Here is an 8027-nt window from a genome sequence, read left to right on the forward strand (position 1 = left end):
AGGCATATATAAAAATTCATGTGTTAAAACTTTATTTCCAAAACACAAATCTAGTGGTTGCAGGAATGGTCGATTCTCCTCCTTCCCTGTGGCTCCAACTATTGTTGCTGTTTTGTCTCCAATTTGCCCTTTTAGATAATTTAGCACAGAATATGTAGCCCCTGTATCCACCAGAAATTTTACTTCTTTATCTCCCAATTGTATAGTTACTAAAGGTTCTTGTATTGGTTTTTGTTCCAATTCTAGTCAGCTGCTGTACTCCCCCAACACCATTAATTTTGAAGCGTCTTGATTCTGATTGAACTGATTGCCCTGGTTAAACTGATTTGGGCATTCATTTTTCCAGTGCCCCTCTTGTCTACAATAAGCACATTGATTTAACCCTAATCTTGGCAAAACCGATCCACCTCGTCCTCTGCCAAGTCCGCCCCTCCCCAGTCCACGACCACCTCTGCTGTGTCCAACAGGGTCCACGGGTTTAGCAAGCTACTACTGGTTAATGCATATTATTTTACATTCCTTCCCCAGTACACAATGCCATTGTTTTTCTTTATTCTCGCTGTTCCAGGAGAGTTTCAAGGACACTGTCTTTAATATTGTTACCTGGATTAAAAGCTGGCTTGTGCAGACAGGCTTTTACTAAAATGTCATGCTTTTACTCTGTTAAAATGTTGTACTACAATTTCCCCTTTCTCTTTTTGCACAAGCCAGGCTTTAGACGTGATTCATTCTACACTTCAACAGATATAAGATAACATACAGCTTAAAACAACTATCCCTAGCAATACCATAAGTAAAATCCATCCCTCTTCTAGCACAAGAGACTTCAACCATCCAGTAATGCCCCAGTTGGCTAACCAACTTCCAATGGGGTCACTATCTTCTTTCAGGGTATGTAACCCATCCTGTAGCCGTTTTAGTTGTTTGTGGATTGAAACTGAATGGTCAGTAAGGTTCAAACAGCACATACTTTCAAATTCCTCACAACCATGTCCTTGTGCTAAAAGCAAGAAATCAATTGCATCTTGATTTTGCAATATGGCGTGACATACACTGCTCACATCGGCTGACTGAAAGTTGATTTAACATTGTTGATGTCAAATTCAGTTCTTTCCTGGTCCAACAAGCTAGCCTTTTTAGAGTTGACAAGCCTTTAGCAGCAGCTGCTCTTGGAGTAAAAGGAGGCTAGCCATATTATATCACGACCCCAAAAGTCTGGGTCTCTAACATCATCACTCTGTAATTCATTCAGGCTTCGCTTTGACCATTTGATGTTTTTCATTTTACCAGCTATATTCAACAATTGGTGTAAATTTGGATGGAACAAAATAAGGTTTCAAGGTAACAGGGTCCTCCATGTGGACTAGCAGGAATTCCATTCCATGCTCTATCTCCACAAATTAAGAATATTGAAGTAGGTAATCGCCTTGGTAATTGTCCTGTGAGATTGTACTGAGAAAAAAAGGCTTTACTTTCAGTGTTAGTGATAAGATCAACTATAGGGTTAAGTGTAGCCCAGTGTTGCATCACTTTGTTGGAGTGGCTTTTTGATGGGGGCTCAAACATTATCCATCCACCTGAGGTATTGGGTGGAGCCTAACAAGTCAAAATCTTCTGGGGGCCCTATGGTAACATTGAGAACTTTGGTAATTTTTGCTTGCCAAACAGGCTTCAAGTTGTCTTGAAATGAAGCCAACAGTGCTATTACACTCTCGTAACATTGCTAATTGATTCAATCAAGTTTCATTACTAACTAAACCTTTAAATGCTTGAGGATCCCATTCAGGGACTCTTATGAGACAGGTGCGAAAAGAATCTCCAGATGTGGCTAGGCTTAAACACATTGATTTTTTGCCTGTCAAGTGTGCCAGAGTGACCCATATGTTCTGTCACTTTTGGATGTTAGTTAGCAGACAGTTGGTCGGGACTATACACAACACAATTACTATGAGCAGTTTGTTCCACAAAAATGACACCATGCTTTCAGAATCGCAGCTAATCAGGCTTTTGCAATTTGTTGAATGAATTTCTTTAAGATTTAAATTTAAATGAACTTTCAAATATGATCACCTTAACTCTTGAAGGGGGAATACTTACACCTTATACTAATATCTTCTCTAAAATTATCAATACCCTACAAACAACAATTATCACACAAGTTTAAACTTTTTATCTTAAACTATTCTCTAACTACTTTTAACACAAGTGCTCTGGTATTCATTCAATCTAAGCATGAAAGCAATTTGCTGAAAGGGTAAAAATACAGTTACAATTTTGCTTTTATATACAGTCAGATGGAGTCTCTATACTCTTTTAGATCTTCTATAAAATTCTTCTCACAAACAGACTGATTTAAGGCGATTCAGTCTTGGAACATCCGCTGCTCCTGTGACATCAGCTGGCAGCCGATCAGTGACTGACTGAGGGCATTGATGTTCAGATTGTTCTTCACATCCTTCCAAATCTTAAAACAGAGAATAACTAAAGAAAATTGGTAGAGACACAACATCATGATAACAATATAAAATTTATGTTGGTAAACTGTCTGTGTAGTTTTCAGATAGAACTGTGTCCTGACAGCTCCACTTCTGATCTTGTTTGGAGTACTAAGGTTGTGTGGTGACTTCTCCATTAACTGGGTCTCATGTTTTCAGAGGCAGACAGTCTGGTCAGATGAACACGTAACCTTTTTGAACCTGTCAACAAAACACAGGCACTTCTTCCGTTGAAGTTAATGAATCATTTTAACTTAGCTGTGGTACAATTAACTGTAAATTCAAATTATATAATCTTTCTAAATTTTTGATATAAAAATTTCATTATTTAAAATGAATTGTGGTCTAAATTTCTAATGCACATAATACACTAATCAAATGCTTTTAGGGCATCAATTCCCTTCATTTTTAAAAAATGAGATGTACTTCCATCATGCACATCAATATCAACAGAAAACCATATACACAATGAATAAAAAGCCTATAGCAGTTAAAAATCAATCAAATAATAAACATTATTAATAACATATGTGATATAGATTTACTATTAACTACTAAAACACTGCACCAGCATCCCATATTCTGCAAACACACAACAAAATCAGTGAAGGATTGGATAACCACCTCCAGAAATGATTCTCCAAACCCACTTCAAAATTGATCCAGCTGTCACAATAATAGGGTCAAATTGCCAAGTCAAAAAGTGACTTAAATACTGAGTTGGTGCAGAAAACATCTGGATCTGTTGGCAAACATTCTGTCCAGGTAAAGTCTAGGCTTGGCCAGGGCCTTAGGCTTTAAACTGGAAAGATGCCTCTTAACATATTTCTAAAACAAAGTTCTCAATAGTAGCAGCTATGAGATGCTTACAGCACAGCAAACTGTAGAAATGCATTTGTACAAAGCAAATGATCAGAAGCCTTAGGTACCAGACCAATTAAACCATTTAGCAGTTGGTTTAATCTGAAACTTCTTTCATGGCAGCTAACTTTCAGCAATGATACATTTTCTTGGAATTCCAGAAGCACCTCTATCCACAAGCAGGTGTTCATTAGTGTTCTATTACAGCTGTTTCAGTTGTATTCATCTTCATTTCTCTAGGAAAAGAACTATACTTTGCAGTTTAAACAAGTGTCTTCAATGTCACCCTGAAAACTCAGTTTTTCGAGCTTGCTGACATAGTTTCTAAGTACTTTCCCAGGACAGTAACTGTAAACATAGATGTGTATATATTCTTTTTGATACACATCTTTTGATGGACATCTCTCACAGCCAGTGCGGTTGGGAAGGTGTTATCCTGACTATCCAATCCCTGGCCGTGGTCAGAAACCTATAAATTCTGAGAGAAGAAATAAAGTTTTCTCTTCCTTTCACCACACCTCGAGCTGCATCTGTGTGACTCATTTCATGTCCAGCTGTAACACTTCAACAAAACATGAAACAATTTAAATTAAACAATATTTAAGCCTGGTAAAAATTAATTATGGCAGAAGGATGTTGCAATGCATTTAGAAAAATGGTATGACCTGAGAATGCACCCCCGAAATGTAGAATGAAAGCTTCTTTCTCTTATCTCTTTCTCCCCCGTTCTCCTTCTTGGTTGTGTGAATGTAAGCCACCCTCTTCCCCCTGTGTCCTGGGGTGACTTTATGATACTGGTATCCCTAATCGTCTGGTTTATGTTATATATTAAGTTCTGCACCTTTAAGACTGGCTTTGAGAGCAAGAGAGGGAGAAGAAGAAGCGCGCAGTTTGTGTTAAGGAAAAACATCACTCCCCCACATCTCGCTGGCTAGATTGTGGTATCTGCAGCACGGACAGACAGCGGGACAGAGCTTCTCTTTGGCTTTTAGTTAGTTCTAGCTAGCTGAAGCAGAAGAGTTCCCTGGACCTTTGTTTGTTTTTTTTTTCCCAATTTTCTTAAATCTGTGCAAGCCTGCTCTGGACTGAACACCCAGCCAAACCCCAGGAGCTCACGCCTGTGGCCCACCGGGGCCTGGGCCTCGGCACTTTCCAGCGCTGGAGGGACTGATAAGAACCTGAGCGAGCCGAGCTACACCACATGAAAAAGACTTTTTTTCTTCCTAGATTTGCCATCCCATCGAACAGCGAGAGGTTTTATTATTTAATATTATTCAATTTCTGTTAAATAAACAGCTTTTTCCACTTTTCTCCAAGGAATTTTTTTTTTTTCTTTTCCCGGACCAGTTGGTAGAGAGGGGCATTTCCCTGGGGAAATCCCCATTTGGAGTTTTCCTTCCTAATTTGCCCTAAACTAAGACACCCTGCCTTCAAAAAGACACGCGTTATCAATATTCCTTCTCTTTCCCTCCTGCTCTCCTTCTCCATGGGATCCCAAGAACCAGAATAAAGCTGAACTTCCATCTCAGCAAGGGAAAGAGCCTCGGTTTAGTTCCCCTGTTCCATGCTATAATATCTCTCCTGTTTCCCTGTCTGCAGCTGGGCGGACAGTGGCAACAGAGAAACAGGGGACATAGAAATAATAGCAGATTGGTACCCCGGTGCAAGGAGCATAAAGCTCCCCACAAGCGACTGGAACTCCATAAACTGGGGTTCAGACAAGTCTGTTGAGGGTGATCAATCGCCTTGGGAGACATGTTGTTTTCTGCGGCAGGTCTCTTGAGGAAGGACACGATAGCCTTTTGAATCGTCAGAAGGTCGGATCCAGAGCAGAGAAGATTTTGCATTGTAGGAGTTAGGCAAGATAGGGTTAGGTGAAATAGGATTAGGTGAAGTGGGGGCAGACAAAACAGAATCAGGTTCTTTTGGTTCTGCTGAAACCACTTGTAAATCAACATCCATTTCTTTCCCCCTACGCAAACTTTCTTTTAATGCCAGGTGCTCTAAAACACTTTCCTTTTACACAAACCTCACATTTATCACTCACACATGCTTTAACTACCATCAATCCACACTCAGCCTGCCATTCTGGCTTGTCTCGCAAATAGAAAAACAAATCAACATACGGAACTTCATCCCACTTTCCTTCTCACTTACAGAACAACATCAACTGTAAAATGGTGTTATACTGCAAAGATCCATTTCTTGGCCACTTTTCCCCACTGTCCAGATCATATCCTGGCCACCATGTATTACAATAATCAATCAACTTTACGTAAATCTTGCCCAAAGTTACCCTGTTTCCAATGTGCTAATAAGCACCCCAAAGGAGAAGTACATGGTATAGGGGCATTGCCACCTAAAATCCCCTTAAGCTTCTCCATGTTACAGTTACAATACACCACACACCACTGATGCCGAACCTGCAATGCTTTCGCAGTTGTCTGACAGACGGCGCCTGGGCAATACCAGGAATTCCTCTAGCCCAACTGTGCAAAGCTTTCACCGCGTCTTATCGGCAGGCACCAGACCAGACCGAAAAGCACCTTACCTCTCTCAGAGGGACGTTGTGAGCGGCAGAGACAGTCGCGGCCGGGTGGGCTCCCTGAGAATCCCTCGGTGCCAGCTGGAGCATGATCGGGTCGCAAACTCGCTCAGCAGCACTCACAGGGTCCCATCTGGGTCGCCAAAATGTTAGTGTTCAGGAACACACATAATCACAGACTGATTATATGCAGGTGCTTTATTGAAGCGCACAGGAACTAGGGGTATCAGCAACCCAAATCTAGCTCCATCGTCTTTGTCTAAAGTGCACATATTTATACAATTTCAGCTGTAGCAGTAATCACTATAACAACCTTATCAATATTGCTTCATTTATAAATCTTCATTAATTTTATCGATATTGCTTCATTAGACTTAGCTCATCCTTGTATGAACATATATGGATCTTATCTCTGGGTGGGTATCTTGGAGACCCCAAGTACCAGCTCCCTTTACTGTAAAAATTTCAGCTTGCTAGACCATCCCTAATACCAAGCATTCTTGAGGCCTACCTCTACAAGATTTTAAGAAACATTTTCAGAAACATTTAACCCCATAGTAACAGACGCAGCCACCAATATGTCATCCATATAATGATAAAGATGAGCATCACGAAACTGCTTGCGAACTCCAGACAGGGCTCGAACCACATACCATTGACAAATTGTTGTAATGCATTTAGAAAAATGGTATGACCTTAGAGAATGTACCCCCAAAATTTAGAATGTAAGTTTCTTTCCCTTATCTCTTTCTCCCCAGTTCTCCTTATTGGCTGTGTGAATGTAACTCACCCTCTTCCCTCTGCCTTCAAAAAGACATGCGTTATCAATATTCTTCCTCTTTCCCTCCTGCTCTCCTTCTCCACGGGATCCCAAGAACAAGAATAAAGCGGAACTTCCATCTCAGCAAGGGAAAGAGCCTCAGTTTAGTTCCTATGTTCCATGCTATATTATCTCCTGTGTTCCCTGTCTGCAGCTGGGTGGACAGTGGCAACAGAGAAACAGGGGACATAGAAATAATAGTAGCTGGCGCCCATTGATGGGGCTTCTTAGTGACCTCCAAAAGCGGCTGGAAACACGTGTGTGTTTCGCAAGCCTGGATGCGTCAGCTACCTTGAAAAGCTAAAACGCCGGTATAGCTTACAAAGGAGAATTTGGTAGCTTTCTCGAGCCCAGGGAGAGTCGATTTCATAACGACGAACAGTTTTACTGCTCAATACAATCAACAAGGTAAAAGTGGTGAGTCAGACAGGCTGATGGCAGTGGGGAGGGCGAAACCGGGGCGGAACGGGTTCTAGGCACGGCCGCGCGGCAATGTGTATGAGCCGAGCCAGTGGATCTGCTGGGCGCACGCCTGAGCCAGCGGCTGTAACAACCGCTGGCTGCACGGCGGCAAGGGTGTCTTCGCGGGTGGGGGCAAGCAGCCAGAGTAGCGAGAGCCGTGCGGAGCCCAGCAGCAGTGGCGGGGGGCGACCTGAGGCCGTGTGAGCCGTGGGCTCAGCGCAGAGCCGGCTGCAGCGTGTTACACGTGACAGCTGGGAGGCACGGGCACACAGGAGCCGCAGGACCCGGCAGCCGCGGAGTGGGGGACGGGCGGCAGCGTTGTGCCCACCCACGGCCTCAGTCACGTGTTTTTAGCATCTCAGCAAAATAACTGTGGTTGGGCTTTGCAGATTGTATCTTACCCCGGGGGGGGGAGGGGCAAGCTGAGAAAAAAAGCCTGCCGTTGCTGGATTAGTTGCTTTTGCAGTAAAACAAGATAAAAACGAGTTGTGCTAACACAATGTTAATAGCAGAAATGGGATCCAAACTGTCTACACCCCAACCAAATTTAGAATCCAAATTGCAAAAATTTTTATATACCATAAATATTAAAATTCCTAAGAAAAAGTTGAGACATTTTATCTCATGGCTGTCCCATAACATTCCACAATTTGATCTGTCAGAATTAAACTCTATCTCTGCATGGGATAAAATTGGCAATTTCGTAACACTTAAAGTGGAAAACGGAGACAAAATTGCTTCAAAGTATCTCCCGTTTTTTCTTATAATTCAAAAAGAATTGATTAAGAGAGAAAAATAAATAAAAAAACAGCCACTGCAACTCCCACTAGGTCCCCCTACTTCT

This window comes from Pseudopodoces humilis, chromosome 12 (genome assembly GCF_049639895.1).
Source record: "Pseudopodoces humilis isolate 2021_Gansu_Grassland_sample_001 chromosome 12, ASM4963989v1, whole genome shotgun sequence".
Classification (NCBI taxonomy): Eukaryota; Metazoa; Chordata; class Aves; order Passeriformes; family Paridae; genus Pseudopodoces; species Pseudopodoces humilis.